Source organism: Cornus florida, unplaced genomic scaffold, assembly GCF_030987335.1.
Source record: "Cornus florida cultivar Cherokee Brave unplaced genomic scaffold, ASM3098733v1 CherokeeBrave_3.0.0_Hap2_Chr03, whole genome shotgun sequence".
NCBI classification, from domain to species: domain Eukaryota; kingdom Viridiplantae; phylum Streptophyta; class Magnoliopsida; order Cornales; family Cornaceae; genus Cornus; species Cornus florida.
The window spans coordinates 36506816-36525832 of NW_026775573.1; the positions used below are offsets into that span (position 1 = coordinate 36506816).

General features: G+C 33.2%; 1 protein-coding gene and 4 pseudogenes across 1 annotated transcript in view; all 5 read left to right on the plus strand.

Annotated features, from left to right (window-relative positions):
* The window catches only part of LOC132301447 (uncharacterized), a 57959-nt gene that overhangs the window by 11100 nt on the left and 27842 nt on the right, over positions 1-19017 (plus strand). The gene's annotated exons all lie outside the window — the stretch shown is intronic.
* On the plus strand, positions 10838-10961 carry LOC132301809 (U2 spliceosomal RNA; annotated as a pseudogene).
* LOC132301810 (U2 spliceosomal RNA) lies at positions 11363-11479 on the plus strand (annotated as a pseudogene).
* Positions 17626-17753, plus strand: LOC132301807 (U2 spliceosomal RNA; annotated as a pseudogene).
* Positions 18067-18274, plus strand: LOC132301806 (U2 spliceosomal RNA; annotated as a pseudogene).

Below are 19017 nucleotides of genomic sequence, written 5' to 3' on the forward strand. Positions count from 1 at the left end.
TTGGGATATTATTAGGGGGTCCACTAGATGGTAGGGCTGCAAATAAACCGAGCTGTTCATGAATGAACAGCTCGGGCTCAACTCGTTAAAAGCTCGACTCGGGCTCGTTCGTGAAGTAAACAAGTCGAGCTTGAACACATTTTTTAAGCTCGTTACGTAAACGACCCAAGCTTGAACAATGCTGAGCTCAGCTCGTTAGGCTCGTGAACAGGCTCATTTAGTAAAAGACCCAACTTTGTTAATTTTATATACAATTGTTTAGCCCATTTTAATATAAATCCAGCCCAAACTTCATTAGCCAAACTTCATGTCATACATGTCTTCTTATCAACCATTGGATTAGCCTGATCAAGTTCACTCTATTTATGATGAAAGCTGATCATATCCAGCCACAAACAAACCTCGCAACATTCACCCTAATCATTTCATCGTAACATTGCTTTTTCTTTCTTGCTCACCAGCGGCCGTCTCCAATAGACCTCTGAAATCTGATGAAAACTTAATTATAAGCAGCCGCAATAGATCTTGCAACATCTATACTCTAATCCTTTTCAAATTTCAAAACAACATCCATTCTTTTCTAGCTCGTCGACGATGGTCTCTAACAGATCTCAACATCGCAATCCCATTTTCGTGTTGGGGGATCAGAGGAAGATGATCAGTGGATAAAAGTTAGTGAAAGAGAAGCAATAATGTTCTTCCATCTTTGAACACAGAACTATGTAGATCTATTTGCCTTTTAGTTTTTTCAAATTTTTTTCGGGTGGGGTTTGAAGGCAAGGCGAGCCGAGCCGAGCCCGAGCTCGCCGAAATGCTAGTGAGCCAAGCCTGAGCCTTGTTTTACTAGGCTCGTTTGAGCCCAAGCCTAGCCTGAGCCGAGCCCGAGCACTCTCTTGGCAGTGGCGTGCTGAGCCCGAGCAAGGTAAAGCTCGGCTTGGCTCAGCTCGACTCATTTGCAGCCCTACTATATGGATTCCTGAGTTGTAATGATATCGGAGGTTTTGGATTTTTCATTTGGAGAATTTAAGGATTTATTATTTAGTTTCTTTTCACTTATTTATTTATTTATTTTTAATTCATTTTGTATTATGTGTTCGATTACAGACTTTAATTGTTTAATGTCCCTCGGATCTATGCTCAGACTTGATCACCCGTGGCTCTAGAATTGAGGGGTATCACATAAATACATCTCTGCCAACCCAATCATGCATCTCACCTTAGAAGTTGAACCAAATTGCTCTCATTCCCAATCTCTGATTCACATAATGCTAGAAGAATTGTGTCTGAATGGGAACTCCCTGAGTTTATTGTTCATTCACCAGCAAAACCACTAGATCACAAGGACAGGGATTAAGGAATGGAGGCTTCATCGCCATGATCACCGAAGCTCTGTAGGCTGGAACGACCATGTATTTGAACTCCTTTATTGGATTTATTTTCTTAGGCTTTGGGTTGGGCCTTTGGCCCTGTATTTATAGTTAGCTTGGGCTAACTGCTTACTAGCCTGTAATTATGTTTTATTATATAAAATTTAAATTGACCTTTCAAAAAAAAAAAAAAAAAAAAAAAAAAAAAAAACGTGATAGGTGGTAACTTTAAGTTATTGCAAAACTTTAAGTTAGGTTCGGCAGTGTTGTCCAAGTGGTAAAAGGCTCAATATTAAATATCTCTCTCTAAAATTCTTATTATTTTTTTCTCTCTAAGTTTACCAATCTCTCTTTATCTATCATTCTCTTTATTTTCTCTTTAAGATTTAGGTCTGAAATTATCTTCACTTTCTCTCTCTACTCTCTGAAATTCTCTTCACCTTCTCTCTTTACTATTTGGGTTCGAAATTCTCTCTTCTCTATCTCTCTATAAAATTCTCTTTAACTTTTCTCTCTCTTTAAAAATTAACATATCTATTATTTCACGTACTTTCTCTCCCTCTAGGATTTGTGTCTAAATTTCTTGTGCTCCATCTCTTTGAAATTACTTTTTGTCTCTCTAAAAATTTACTAATATCTCTCTCTGAAAATATTAATCATGAGGTTTTAGGAGTCAAATTGTAAACTACTAATTCAAAATTAAGATCGTACAAAAAAAAAAAAAAAATTAAACAGAAAGAAAGGGGATCAAATTAGAGTTTCAAGATTGTCCCAGTCGCATGGAGATGGAGAACTTTCATAAATATAATTTTGTGTAATAACTTGGTTGGAAAGAGAAGTACAAGGAAGGTGTGTTCTGTTCTTATCATAACCTTCATCGTTGTGGGTTATATATATATATATATAACCCACAACGATGAAGGTTATGATAAGAACAGAACACACCTTCCTTGTACTTCTCTTTCCAAACAAGTTATTTCTCATTCAATTATATATATATAACTGTTAGACCAAAAGGAAGGGGGGTGAATTGGTCAAAACCTTCTTCCTTGAATAGTTAAATAACAATGAAAACAGCAAGCAATAAACACTGCAACACAATTTACAAGGAAACCCTCTTAATCAGGGAAAACCTTAGTTCTTGGCCAATGCCAATTCAATATCCACTAGTTGCAAGCAAGCTGTTACACACTCAGCTGTCTCACTCTCTGCACACACCCTTGTCACAGAAGTAGACACTAGTTTTCACATACTCTACTCACACACTAGCTTAACAAGTGTATACATACACTCCCCCTGTCCTAGGCAACCCTGATAGGACCAAACAAGCTCTTTAAGCTCACCAAATACATCATAGCAAATGTAAAACAACAAACACAAGTTCCTTCTTGTGATACCCCTCGGATCCGAGACACGGGTTGATCAGGCCCAGGCCCAAACCCGAGGGATATCAAACAATTAATATTTTACAACGAACACAGAATACAAGAGGAAATAAGAATAAATAACAAGAGCTGAAAAAAATACTAATATAAAATCCTCAACTGATAAAACTTAGTAAAATCCAACTGTCAAGACCTCCATGGTTACAACTCGGGAATCCATCTCTAGTGAACCCCTAATAATAATTCCAAACTAATAATAAAAACAACTGAAAGAAAAATCCAGAAAATAAGTTATGGAGAGAATCCTACATAGTCGGTGGAATGGAGGTCTGTAACCGCTCTACACGACCAAGCTCTAACCCTGGAAATGACGAGCACCTGAAAAATAAAAAAGTGTGTCAAGTTCACATGCAAGTCCTAATCCAACTGTAATCCATACAGTGCCCGATACGCAGATACACCCTAGATACCCTCAACATACTAGGTAATCCATACATATACATATATATCCACACTAAGGACATTCACTGGACTATAATAGAGGTCTCAACCTGAATAGAAGGCTACATGCGAAAACGCACCTAAAGGTGGGCATGAATTCCTAGACCTAACAGGGTACACCTACTTACTATATCCAGCTATGTATCCACTGTATATACGCACCATAACCAATGACTCTGAGACTCAAGCTCATATCATGGTACCATAATCATATATCTAAAGTCTGTCCAAAACCATAGTATATCATTCACTTATTCAATAAGGAGACATACAAAATACCATCCAGATAAGCACTCAACTTATTCAGCTGATGTGTCTTAACCACAACCAATTAATCCAGGGAGTCATTCAACCTATTCAGTTGATCCAACTCAAACACATTTATGGATTCAATATTTTACAATCCATACTTTCCATCCGGTAGGTTAGGTCTTAGTGTTTTGAGCTAAACCGTCCTCAGTATGCCAACGTCCCATACCGGTGCATACAATCCTCCATATCCATCCAAATTACAACAGATAAATCATAACTGAGTAATTTACAGTCCCAACTAGTATCCAAATAATTTCATAAATGGTTTTGTTATACTAGCAATTGAAAATCAATAGTAATCTATGTAATAGTAGAAAAGTTTACTGTTTCAACAATTTAGATCCCAAAGCATGTATAGATCAAAAATAAATATATAGAGGACCCTATCATGCATACAAAGTAGGTTTTTATAACCATCCTACATCCCATTACATTGCCAAAATTTAGTTAGGCAATTAATCCATCTTTCCTCCGTTAGCCGTATAGAAAAATTAGTAATTTTATACCGTTTGTCCCATTAACTAAACATAAGCTTTTAGTCCTTTAAAGGTCTTAATAATACCTAGGATTAACTTTTTAGTCATATAATGAAGTCCCAAACTCAGTCGAAACAGTCCCCAATTCCTACAGTCTCAAAATTTATCGTAAAAACCAAGTTCTGAAACTATATGTGAGAAAGAGCCTTCTCCAGATTTTGGAGTATGCTCTAAATACACCTGGAGCTGCCTCCTAGGAGGGTAGATCCGGCTCTACCTCTCCTAGAGCCGGCTCTTTGATGGGGGAGCCGGCTCTTTGCATTCTAGAGCCGGCTTTCTCCTCCTCTTCAAGCCTCCTTCAACCTCAGTTACTCCTACGACTTTCTGCAGTGTTTTCTGCCATTCACAACCTGTATAGTTGGTTTTAAACTGACCCTAAGAGTCCTATCTATGTCCAATATAATTTCCAAGATGTGTTTATAGCAGTTGAAAACAAATCCAGAGACTACAAGTTCTACAGATTTTTAATGCTTTAAGAAACATACTGCTAACAGATACGCACAAACTGCAATGGAACAATTTTTCACACATACAAAACATCGATATAACATCAATTATACATAAGAAACTCAGTTAATTCTTAATTAAATCCTAGAGGCTATCTAGGTGCACAGAACACAAGCAAAGGGAAAAAGAAGGAAAAGAACTTGCCTTTGAGTTTCAAACTTAAAACTCTAAATTCCCAGTTTCTGTAGTGATATGTTTGTGTCCTAAACTGCAAGTCTGCTCCTCCAGTGCCTTGGTTCAACCTAGAAACACCTCTTCTTCCTCCTTCTTGGTCTAACCTTGGTCTAGAACAAAACCTAGACCTCCTATCTTCCTCTGTTCTCCCTCTGTACCTCACAGTTTATGTGTCTTTTAAAGAACTCAATTCACGTCTTCGAGTTAACTGCTATGAATCCATAAACCCTAAGCTTACCGCATGTAATATATTTATAAGCTTAACTCTGAACCCTAATCCTTGGAACCTTAAAGCCAGAGCCCATCTCGGCCCATAAACCAACCTAGGATATATACCTACGTCGGCCACCCATGTGAATTGCAAACCTAAATTCACGTGTAAAACAGAAAAACTAAATTCCATTAAATTTAAATTTCCATTAATAAAATTGATTAAACAATTAACTAAACACAATTAAATAAATAAATAAATAAACTTAAATAAACAAGTAAGCAATTAATTACATAACATGACTAATTTACCAAATAAAACTATGAAGCAAATAATTAAATAAAACAATTATGCAAATAATCAAATAAAATGCAAATAAACAATAAACTAAATTCCAGGAATAGCCTTTAAAAATTAGGGGTATTACACTTTTTCAATTGAAATAAGGCTAACAACACAAAATGTCAAGTTACCACTTCATAACATCAATTTTCAGCACTTAGATCTTGAGGGGTAAAATAGGAATTTCCTCAAGAGATTCGTTCAATAGTATCATACTCAGTCTTTATTCACTGTGGTACTCATGTTAATGACAATTAATCACTGAAGTGCAACATGAGTTAAGCATATAAAACCAATACCACCCTTGTTTAAGCAAAAACACAGTCTATGACAAAGGGTTGAGAACTGAAATTTGCAGCAGACCAATTTTCTATCACAAAGCCAATTTCAACATACAAGATTCATCAAAATACACTTGCTAGAGGATTAAAATCTTATCATACAGTAAGGCATAATCAATCAGTACTTGAATCCATGAAAATCTCATAAAATTAAGTAAAACAGATGAGCTCAATGACCATTTTTGATTTCTGCATGATTCCAACACTAATTCAGTATTGAGTATGTGACGACCCTGGATTTCTAGACCCAGTGTGTCTTGTGCTGACCCATTTATGGGTCTGAATGCGGAAGCAAAGTATCAGAAATATGACAAAAATAGTCCCAAGGTCAAAATGGTCATTTCTAAAAATATATAGATTCGGGCATTATCGAGCACACCTCTAGAAAGACAATGAAAAAATAATCGAGATGGACTCAAGAATTGCATGATTCGAAGTCCGGACGAAGGAGAAACGACAAAACAAAGAAAAAAGAGCAATAAAGCTAAAAGGGTAAACTGGTAATTATTCAGAATGATATGGGTGCAACCGAGTACACCGTTGGATAGAAAATGAAAAATTAATTAATTTCAAAAAAAAAATTACTTGATTTGGAGTCCGGATAAGGGAGAAAGGTCAAAAACAAAATCGACAAAGGCCGTGACAGCTACAGTGCCGTCAACCCACTACTGCTGCAACTGAGAGTAAAAACGGGTATCTAAACGGACTTTTTTGGAAAAACTTAAAGAAGAAACCCCCCCCTAAAATCAATTTTTCTACTCGACCTTATGATCGGAAACCAAAAAAATGCACTGTCAAATACCCAAAATACCCTCAGGAAAATCAAGTCTAGAAGTCAAAAATCTTTTCAAGCTACTGCCCAAAGAAAGGAAATGGGGCTTCGGAAGGTTTTTAAATTGCCTAAATTAAAAATGCAATCTTAAAATATACCCACAAGACCCCTGGAAGTTTCGGATCGGTCGTCACACTTTTCAAAAAAAAGTCGATGAATAGTACCAAGTACATTTGCACTAAAATGGGCAAAAAAAAACCTGGCAACAATGATTTTTCGGAAAAAAAAAAAAAAAAAAAATAGATTTTTGAGGGCCAAGATGGCATTTTCTGGAAAAACACAAAGAAGAAACCCCCCTCAAAATTGAGTTTTCTACGTGACTTTAAAAGGAAAAATGAAAAAAATGCATTGTGAAATACCCGAAATGCCCCTGGAACAGAATAGGGTAAAACTCCCTAAAAATGCTACTTAGAGTTTTTGTTTCATCAAGGATGGTGTTGTTTGCCAAAGTGAGCATGCAAGCATATGTAATGTGATAAAATAGATGTGTCGAAATGGCCTATGGCCTCATGGCATGTCATATGCAAAATAAAACCCTTCAATGCATTAATCCCATAATTTCCATAGACAAACAATGAAGTTAGGCTAGCATACTTGTCATATAATTGTTCTTGGCCCTTGGCCTCATTACAAACACATCTATAGAGTATCAAAAGGTGCACTTAAGTGCACATTACATGACTTGAACAATAAATACAAGTTTTTGACATAGTAAGCGAAATAGAACAAGATATGCTAACATGTGCATATTCTAACATAGCAAAAAAATACTCTAAGTAGTCTAGCAAGTCTAAGATTGTTGTGCATCCCACATTATGACTTCTTTACCTGAAAAACACCCAGTAACTTAGGGGTGAGTAAACAAGTTTACTCGTAGGGAATGCATGGGTTTATCTTTGTACCAAGTTTGCAATTCAATACAATTTAATTCATGTTATCAAAGTGACATTAGAACTTTCAACATAGCACAATGAGATGTAAATTCAGAAAGTTAACAACTTGGAATTTTAATGCGAAATCAAGCCAAAGTGGATACTTGACTATTGCACGGATTAAAACTGTACTCTTGAGATCACTTTAGGGCTATTAACCCACGGGTACCTTCCCCTAGTGCATACTATAGTTATAGAGGGACAATCCCCTGTACTAGAACCAAGTCCTAGCCTAGTCATGTTCTTGACAATATCCCAAGTTTCCAAAATCAACAAGTAAAGCAACAAGTCATGATATGTGATAAAACATAATGAGTTCCACGGATTACATGACTAAATCATTAGTTTAACATGGTAGAAATTAAGAAGACCAACTAGGTAATTTCTCTAGATTTCAAGAATTGTCCAAATGATTCCAATTTAATATATGACATAGAGTAATTCATAGCCATGCTTTATATCAAGTTACAAATGAATTACAAGCATGGTATAATTAATTTGAATTTAAATCAACATAAATCAATTAATCCTCTAGATTTAAAAACTCATTTAAATCATGCCAAATTAATACATAACAAAGATCAAGTCACGGTCATGCCATTTATCAAGTCTAAAGTGAATTTCATACAAGTTACAATTAGTCATTTATTTCTTATTTCAATACAAGACATGCATATAACTTGGATATCACTATAAGAACAATTAAATTATTTGGAAGATAAATGATAACACCCCCTACCTCACAAGAGGATTGTTCCTCTTGAATCCAAGGCAACCGAGCTTAAAAATGAAAAACCAAACAAGGGTTTTGTGGAGGAGAGTGAGAGGAATCTAAAGTATTCCAAATTTAAAGTTCTAAGGTGAGTGAAAGGGTACCAAAAATGAAGTCAAAGCTACTAGTTAAGCTTTTCTCCAATGATGGCTTCCTTAGGGTTCTTGAGAGGAAAGTGATGAATGAATTAAAATGTGTAAACCCTAAGCTAAATTGGTGGGCTTCTCCACTCACTAGGTGCTCTTACACTACCTCTCACACACACACTAATGCAAGACTAAAGGTGAGTCCTACACTTGCCATGAATCTAAGTAAGCTTCCAAGATTAAATATTAACCCTACACTTGTCAACCATCCATGCCAACAAGTGCACTAATCCTAGAACAACAAGTGGGTGAATCTCCACCCTCCATGTGTCATGAGATTAAGCCTCTAAGTGGTTCCACCACAAAATCAACAAGTGGCACCATAGGAATGTGACACTTGTCACATTTTTCGAAAATTGCAAAAAGGTCCTTTTTAAAAATATCTTCCAAATTAATTTGCAAAATAGTCCCTAAGACAAAAAATATTTACTTTATTTAATTACCCAAAAACCCCTCAAGTTATGGATAATTACAAAAAGTCTTGTTTTCATGACTTTTACGAAGAAAGTAAGCATTTAATATGCATTTCTACAAAAGTAAAAATGTAGATGTCATGAAATTTAAATATCATGGATGTGTGCAAGGATAAAATCAAATCCGAGCACCAAAAATGAGGTTATGCAAATAAAAGTGAAAAACAAGAAGAGGACGAAATAAGAAAAAAACGAAAAAAAGAAAATTTCCGAAAAAAGGAAAGGAAGTAAAATGATTGGGTCGTTACAAAGTAAGTGTAAAAAGGTGATTGATACCTGTGTCAACTCTCTGAAAAGACCTCAGCACCTCAGAACTAAAATCCAATACTCAATCCAGCCCATGCAGCAGTGAAAAACAGCAGTTGCAACATCTTCTCTGCTATAACTATCACATAGCTCAAATTAGTGAGTTTTTATAGCTTAAATCATCTTCAAAAACTTCAGAAAAATTAGTTATATCAAGGCTCTTGAATTAATTCAGGCTGCAGCTCAATGTCACTCCTCACACATTAGGCTTGAACCCTAAAAAGGCTATAACAGCATATATATATGAACAAACAAAGTGCACAGATCTTCATACACCCACAGAATACACCTGTCACCTCAAGCCAATCATTGGAAAGGCATAATGAAGATATTTTCAAGAGCAAGCACCAATAGCAGAAGGCCACCTCAGCAAATTTGTCTCTAAGCAAACTGAAATTGACACATACACAACACATTGCAGCATACTCCATTCAGCTCTAGACTTAGCCACCAATAAATGAAATATTCTTGCATATTCACTCAATTTAGGACCACTGAAATGTGTCACACTACTAAGCATAGTAAGAAATGACCAGAATACCCTTGCAACATATTTTTAACTTCTTAGCTAAGAAAAATCCTGAAACTGTATTAGTGACAATGCTGATTCACTCAGGTCAATCCAGTGCAATGCAGCATCCAAAACATACGTGTACATGTTGAATACAACTGAGAAATGATAATGCTACCCCTGGAACCATTTGTGGCAGATTACATGAACTGAATCCACACAATTCTCAGCAAATTAAGCAAGAACAGATAGATGAGCTGTGATGAAACCATTAAAACAGCAATGAGGGATAAGACACTAAATAAAACATGACCATACTATCTTTGAGGCTTATTTCAAGCAACTTTGACAATGAAGAAACCCACATTTTGAAGCCACTGCCACTCAGCTTTTTGACATTAAAGAGGCAAACAATGCTTAAGTAACTTAGGACCAACAATAACCCACAACGATGAAGGTTATGATAAGAACAAAAAACACCTTCCTTGTACTTCTCTTTCCAAACAAGTTATTTCTCATTCAATTTTATCAAGTGACGTATTTTGTTAAGATGGTTAAAGAATGAAAAGAATTTACGTAGCTAACCCATGTCAAATTCAATGAAAATATGAGGACTGAGATTCAGTTGCCCTATCATTTTATTCATAACTTTAAGTTATATATGCAATAAAAGCAATATGGATGATATTGTTACACATACTTAGAAAAGTAAAATTATCGAGCATGGTTCATGGATATGGATGATACCGTAACCTGCATTTTTCTTTTTTTCTTTTTATTTTTTTTGGAGAGGTAAATTTCAATTTGATAGATATTTATATCTATACTATTATTAAATGTGCAAAGAGTTTCAGTCTTTTAGTCTTTCAGTATTTATTTATTAATTATAAAAAAATTAATTGATATAAAATCAATCACCACTTTCTATACTATTTATTTATTAATTATAAAAAATTAATTGATATAAAATCAATTACTTAAAATAATTTATCAAATAATAAAATAATTTACCAAATAAAATCAAATAGGTATTTGTTTAATTAAGTTAAAAGTTACTTATTTAAATAAAATAGATAATTGTTTAATAAAATAATTCACCAAACATTTCTCTTGTCCCACGTCAGTTTTGAGTTATAAAGGATTATATGGAAGACTCTTATAAAAATATAGACCTAAAGATATATTAGTCATACATTTCTAGGCCTTTTGGCTAAGATTAAGTGTAATATCTGTTCTTATTAGTTTAATATATGATATAAGGGCCACCGACCCTGTATTTTGTGGTGTGTGATATTGAACTAAATTTACCTATTAAAATAAAATAGGTAATAATTTATTAAAATAATTTACCAAATAATAAATAATATAAAAATATATTTATTAATTGATATAAAATGAATTAAAATAAAATAGTTTCTATAAATAAAATGATAATTTACCAAATAAAAAAAATACGAAAAAATTATTTATTAATTGATATAAAATGAATTAAAATAAAAGAGTTTATCTAAATAAAATGAATTTTAATAAAACAATTTATCAAATAATAAAATAAATTACCAATTAAAATTGAATAGGTAATTGTTTAATTAAGTTAAAAGTTGTTTATTAAAATAAAATAGGTAATTATTTAACTTGTGCCACATCGGTTTTGAGTTATAAAGGATTACTTGGAAGCCTCTTATAAATATATAGACCTAAAGAAATATTAATCATACCTTTCTCGGCTTTTTGGCTAAGATTAAGTGTAGTATCTGTTCTTATCAGTTTAATATCTAAAACAAGGGCCATCAGTTGATAAGTGCTCAAATGTTGCACATTTTAACACCTAAGCTAAGGTATTTTAGTCCATTTATATATCTTACTTTCTCGTTTTAGTTATAATTCTTGTTTTTGTCTATTTCAGGACAATAAGGTTCAAATGGGCTAAAAACAGCCTATTAAGCCCTTTTTGGAGTCAAGAAGAAAATCCGAAAAAAGTCTAAAAATTTGTCCTGGAGCAGTCTCGATCGATCGAAGATCCATCCATGATCAATCGAAGGTTGGTGATCCTTTGAATCCACGTTAACAAAGGGATATATAAGACTATTACCTCATCGTTCGACTAAGTTCTCGATCAATTGAAGCCTTCCATGATCGATCGCAGTGCCACGTCAGCGCCAGCTAAGCAGATAAGGTTGCCAGTTGTCAAGATAAGCATGCCACGTTATTCACGATAGATTGAAGATATTCTTAATCCATCGAAGACCCTTTCAATCAATTGAAATCCTACTGGCAGTGAGCTATTTAATTCTCAAGCACGCCCGAATTCCACCTAACTTTTGCTGTGGGATTAAACCAATGAAATGGCTATTTTCTAACTTGTTGCCTACACAAAGGGGCTTGTATTTAAATCAAATTGAACTAATTGTATAGGGTTCCACTTTTTGTTACAAGTTTTGTTCCAACTTTTAGCTAGCTTTTACATAGTTTAGACATAGTTTTCTCTCTCTAGATTAGGGTTTTTAGAGAAAGATAAGAGGAAGAAAGGAGTAAGAAGATGAACTCAACCATGAAGATAGCCCTTGAAGGTTACAAGACAACACCCATGAGTGGCTAGATTCTCCTCTTGGGGCTTGGAAAAGCCCCTTGGCTTGCCTTCTAAATTCTAGTTCTTTGATTTATTGAGGGATTTTTGTTGTAAATAATGTATTGACCTTGTGATTTAATAGATCTTGTGATTTAAATGATTCAATTCTTTCAATTTAATTATATATCTATGTGTGACGAAATGGATCACTACAAGAAAATAGGTCCTTTACAACACATTCTCTACAACAGGCCCACAAATCCCTTGTAGAAAGAGCTTTCTACAACAGGCTCGCATGGCCCGTTGTAGAAAGGTACTTTTCTACAACAGGCCTGTATAACCCATTGTAGAATGGACTTTCTATAACAGGCCCACATAGCCCCTTATAGAATAAGGTTAAGCGTTTCTTTGTGAAAATTTCATTTTCCCAGCAATTGCTTTCATCAGGCGGCGCGCAAAAAAATTCATTCTCCTCCCAAAACACCTCTTTCTTTCTCTCAAATCCATATGAAACCCTAACCCTCTCTAAGTCCAGGCACAAATTTTTCAAGAGCTTCGTCTTTGGCGAGTTTCACCTTAGAGGAAAATTGCCCAGGTGCGTCTCTGTTCATCTCTGATCTCTCGTCTCTGTTCATATCTGAACTTTCGTCTCTGTTCTTCTCCTCGATCTCTTCCTTCTCTGAACTCTCATCTATTTTCTTCTTTTTTTCAGTAACAAAAGACACAAAAAAAAACCCGTAGAAGATACCATTATCTATAGGCTGACCAAAATTGAGAATCTTAATTTGACGAAGACCAGCGACCTGCGAGCAGCGATCGGCGAGCGGCGACCGACGAAGACCAGCGACTGGCGATCAGCGACTATTTCTACCAGCGAGCGAGCAAGGACGAAGGTACTAAGTTATAGTCGCCTATTTATGTGATTTTAATCTAATTTCTGTGACTGTCCAGTGAATTCCCCTCTTCTCTTCACCTAGTTTCTCCTTCATTCCTCTCATTATTCTTCTTTTTGTTGAAATTTTCTGTTCATTTTGAATTTGATATGTTACTTGTTATCTATTTTTCTATAATGTTTATCTTATATTAGAAAATCATATCTCTGAAAACTAAAATTTGTAACTGCGAGTTCAATTTAAATTTTCTTTAAGATAATTGAGTATGACCTCTGATGAGTGCTGAATATTACATATTTGAGTCCCTAAATATACGTATGTTAAGACCTAAAGTGATACTTCTATCCATTGTTAGACTGATTTCTATGTATTTTGTGTTTATAATTACTTTTCCAGATAAACGGTTAAAACCAGGACTTTATAATGATATCGAAGCTTACAGAGTCGTTGTTGGTCATCCAGAGCAAGCCGAGAGCTTAAATGGTGCAGTTTGGAAGAATTCAAGTCCCAAAGCTCGAGCCCAAGCCCTGAGGCTTAAGCCTTGCAAAGAAAAAAAGAAAAATCAACAAGGCATTGAAGCTCGAGCCTTGTACCTTCAGAGCTCGAGCCCTAACCAATGGTGCCCGAACCTGACCTCAGGGTGCTCGAGCCTTGGCCCTCAAGCTCGAGCACAAGGTGTCGGAATTTGAAGAGTTGATTTAATGAAAGAACCAAGCTTCTAAGGCCTCGTGCCAGACCTCAAGGATCAAGCACCAACATTCAAAGTTCGAGCCCTACTTCATAAAGCTCGAGCCTTCCATAGCAAATCAGATTTAAGTATGGGATTATTCTTTTTACAAGTCGTATCTCATTCCAGATGGGCCGGAAGATCTAAAAGCCCACCAAATCTTTATTTTCTTCTATAAAAGAAGGCATAAGCCTTGATAAAAGAGGCCCGAAATTCCAAGTCCTTTTTCTTGTGTTATTCAGAAGGCTGATATGGTGATGACGGCTTTTAGGGTTTCCATAACCTTAGAAGGTGAAGATCCTGAGAAGAGAAGTACCGTCCGTGATAATGGAGACGACTACAACACAGATGATATTTGGCATCGTCATGAGTAGCTAATTCCTCCCTTAGGGCATTGATGTAACCCAATCTAGTACTATAGTTTGATTGTTTTAACTCTGGAATTTTTAATATATATTATGTTTTTTATTACATGACTATGAGCAATTGAGACAACTCAATTGGATTTAATATTTTAAATAGTTTTCGAATTGTTCTTACCCTGTCTTAGATATAACTATTCGTTTCTATTCTCAACCTATTCTTATTGGACAGTATCTGCCGAAGCCCTGCTAGACGTAAAAATGGAGGTCATGTAACGGTGTTCTAACGTTTTTTTTATAAAAGAATGTTTTCATAGTCTATGCTTAAGAAAGTTGAATTGTTTACAAAGTAGTTAGAGTAGTTAGAAGTAGGTAGGTGGATAGTCTATGCTAACCGCAGATAGGTTATAGTTAACTGCATTTTATAAAACATCTTTCTTTAAAACCCAAATTGAATGAATGTTATTGAATTCAGTTCATTTAAAATATAATTCAATTAAATCCCCAGAGTTGAAATAGCTAACCATAGTACGAAAGTTGTGGTGAAGTCAAAGCCCTAAGACCTTTCTCTCTCTAATTACTTTAGTTTAATTTTAGTTTAATTTTAATTTATAATCGTAACAACCAATCAATCAATTCAACTAGTTACTTATAAACCAATAAAGATTAGTTAAAAGCAAAACATAATAACTCTTCTCCCTGTGGGTTCGACACCCTCTCTATAGTGCTATCATACAAAGATTCATGCTATTGCGAGTAGTTTATTTATAATTGAAGTAAAAACTGACACAACAACCTCTCTCCTGGCCAAGGTTAATTAGATGTTCAACACAGATAAGAGAGAGCTTTTCTTTTGTTTCTTTACTCTTTAATTTAATTTTCTGCATGTGAAGGAAAAAATATTTATACAGAACAACTCATAATGCATGAAGAAAAATAAAGTGCCTGCATTAACATTCTTGTGATTTTTTCGTTTATTATAACTATCGTTTCTAGGATCAACCAATATGAAAATCTGCATTATTTTCAAAGTTTTGATCAGCGCAAAGATTTAATGACTAGTTCTTCCCCCCCCCCCCCCCCCCCCCCCCTATTTTTAGTAAATGATTGACAAAATATATTTTTATAGAAGAACAGAAACTCACATATTGAATTCCATGTTGATATTTGTTTGCCTTGATTGTACTATGATCTAGTTCGTTTGCTATCATTATTATTCATTCTCTTTTGAAGATTAAAGGGATTAATATGGTTTACTAGAATGGTTATAGATTATACATCTTTATTGCTCCAACGTCTATTAATGAGAAATTTGATATACGTTGCAATATTGTAAGATTGTTAATGGAGGCAAAATGCTTCTCTCCATGATGTGCTTAATGTATATATAAGCTTCTAATTTCTCTATTCATTTATTTCTTTTTCTAGATCAGCTGCTTGAACTGTTCCATTCTCTGAACTAGAAGTAACATTTCAAGGGGAAATAAAATCAAGAATTTAATGTTTGCAAAAAATGACTGCTTGGTTTAAGTCACAAAGGTAAAACTTTTGTCTTTTGCATCCCCTTATTAAATTAAATTTTTATTGAAGAGCATGCAAATTAAGAGCCAGAAGGTCGGAAAAGCGTGTCATTTCCATCTAGAGTCCATAAGTAACAGTACCATTCTAACAGAGCCATTCACCTTGTGAATTAAGAAATCTGCTCTAATTTCTCTTTTTTTCATGCTATATTGGACATTGCTTTTAGAAGCAATCAAAAGCCATTGTTCTTTCAATAATACATTTGCTATGTAACATGTTGTTTGGGGGCAAATGTTGGTTTTTCACATTAGTTAGATGAGTTTTATGGGTTCTAAATTGGTAGTTTTGGTGGGAACTTCTATTTCGTACTTCTCTTCCAAAAAAACTTTATTGTTTAATTATTCATTCCTAAAGTAGATATAAGCAAAGATCAACTACTATGCTTCTTCCAAGGAATTTTGAAGCCAAACAGCCAGTGATACAAATAAGAATACAAAACTGATTTTATCAATTCAACTCTTCCAGCCAAAGAGAGATTGATAGTGTTCCAGTGACTTAATCTAGCATTGACTTTATCCAATAAGCTACTGAAATCTCCAGCCCTTAACTTATAATTTGACAAAGCTAAATTGAGATATTTGAAAGGAAATTGTCCAGTTTGAAATTGAAGAATTGATGCCAACCTTCTCTTGCATCTCACTGAATGTGAAAAAATAACAGAACTCTTCTCTTGGTTAACTTGTAAACCAGATACGTCCTTGAATTTTCTGAAAACTTCGATAATTCCAATACCCTAAAACCTCTCTCCTATTCTCTCACCTTAATCATATTTCAGCTTGTTTACATTGCATGCTTTTAATCCAATTGTAGTTTAATTAAACCAACCAACCCTCTCTTTGATCATTCGACCTAATAATCCGAATTTAATTCCAAAATACGTTTGCAGTCTCTTGGGATGATCCCTACTCTCTATGCTACAATAGTAGTAGTTGTGTAGTGGTTTATAAATTTAAATTTGACTAAACGCTTCTTGAACCACACTCTCTTAATTTGACATAGCAAGCAACAAGTGTCACCGGCCCTGTATTATGTGCAGCATGATATTGAACTAAATTTAGGTATTTATTTAACAAAATATTTTGATATAAAATGAATTAAAATAAAAGAGTTTCTATAAATAAAATGATAACTTACCAAATAATAAAAAATATAAAAAATACTTTTTAATTGATATAAAATGAATAAAATAAAAGAGTTTCTATAAATAAAATGAATTTTAATAAAATAATTTATCAAATAATAAAATAAATTACAAATTAAAATTAAATAGGTAATGGTTTAATTAAGTTAACAGATACGTATTAAAATAAAATAGGTAATTATTTAATAAAATAATTTACCAAACATTTTTCTTATTCCACATCGTTTTTGAGTTATAAAGGATTACATGGAAGTCTCTTATATAAATATACCTTAAGAAATATTAATCAATAAAAGAGTTTCTATAAATAAAATGATAATTTACCAAAATATAAAAAAAAATTAGCTATTAATTGATATAAAATGAATTAAAATAAAATATTTTCTATAAATAAAATGAATTTTAATAAAATAATATAAAATATAAAAAAATATTTATTAATTGATATAAAATGAATTAAAATAAAAGATTTTATAAATAAAATGAATTTTAATAAAATAATCTATCAAATAATAAAATAAATTATCAATTAAAAGTAAATAGGTAATTGTTTAATTAACTTAAAGGCTACTTATTAAAATAAAATAGGTAATTATTCAATAAAATAATTTACCAAACATTTTTCTTGTTCAACATCGGTTTTGAGTTATAAAGGATTAAAAGGAAGCCTCTTATAAAAATATAGAACTAAAAAAATATTCATCATACTTTTCTTGGCCTTTTAGCTAAGATCAAGTGTAGTATCTGTTCTTATCGGTTTAATATCTAATACAAGGGCCACCGACCCTGTATTGTGTGGAGCATGATATTGAACTAAATTTAGGTAATTATTTAATAAAATAATTTAGCAAAGAATAAAAAATTTTAAAAATATTTATTAATTGATATAAAATGAATTAAAATAAAAGAGTTTCTATAACTAAAATGAATTTAATAAAATAATTTATCAAATAATAAAATAATTTAAAAATTAAAATTAAATAGGCAATTGTTTAATTAAGTTAAAAGTTACTTATTAAAATAAAATAGGTAATTATTTAATAAAATAATTTACCAAACATTTTTCTTGTCACATATCGGTTTTGAGTTATAAAGGATTACATGAAAACCTCTTATAAAAATATAAACCTAAAAAAATATTAATCATACCTTTCTCGGCCTTTTGGCTAAGATCAAATGTAGTATTTGTTCTTATCGGTTTAATATCTGATACAAGGGTCACTGGCCTATGTTATGTGGAGCATGATATTGAACTAAATTTTTTTTGTTCGGGTCAACTAAAGTAGTTTGCTACTTTAGTGATCCTAGCATCTCCTTGGTGTTGCACTATTGCCAAGTTTTAGTGCACCCTCCAAATCAAAGTTCAAATCTTGCTGAAGTGTGCTTATTCCGGATAAAATAAATTACCAATTAAAATTAAATAGGTAATTGTTTAATTAAGTTAAAAGTTACCTATTTAAATAAAATAGGTAATTATTTAATAAAATAATTTACCAAATAATAAAAATATAAAAATATATTTATTAATTGATATAAAATGAATTAAAATAAAAAATTTTCTATATATAAAGTAAATTTTAATAAAATAATTTACCAAATAATAAAATAAATTACCAATTAAAATTAAAGAAGTAATTATTTAATTAAGTTAAAAGTTACCTATTAAAATAAAATAAGTAATTATTTAATAAAATAATTTACCAACCATTTTTCTTGTCTCGCATTGGTTTTAAGTTATAAAGGATTAAATAATTAATAGTATATGTTCTTATCAGTTTATGTGACGACCCTAGGTTTTACAAACCCAATGTGTCTTATAATGACCCAAAACGGATCCAGAATGTAGAAGCTAAATAGAAACGTGGCCTCTAGAGATGTACACCATCCCTAAAATACAAAAGTGGCTTCCTAAGGAGTCCCGAGGCTCAACGGAAGCCAAGGGGAAACAAAGGTTCCAAAACCCTACAAGAAATGGACCAAGAGTAAAATGGTCATTTTACCCATAAATGGGTGCCACCGTGCACACCATTGGAAAGAAAATGAAAAATTAACAAATTTAGACTCAAGAATCACCTGATTCGGAGTCTGGACGGAAA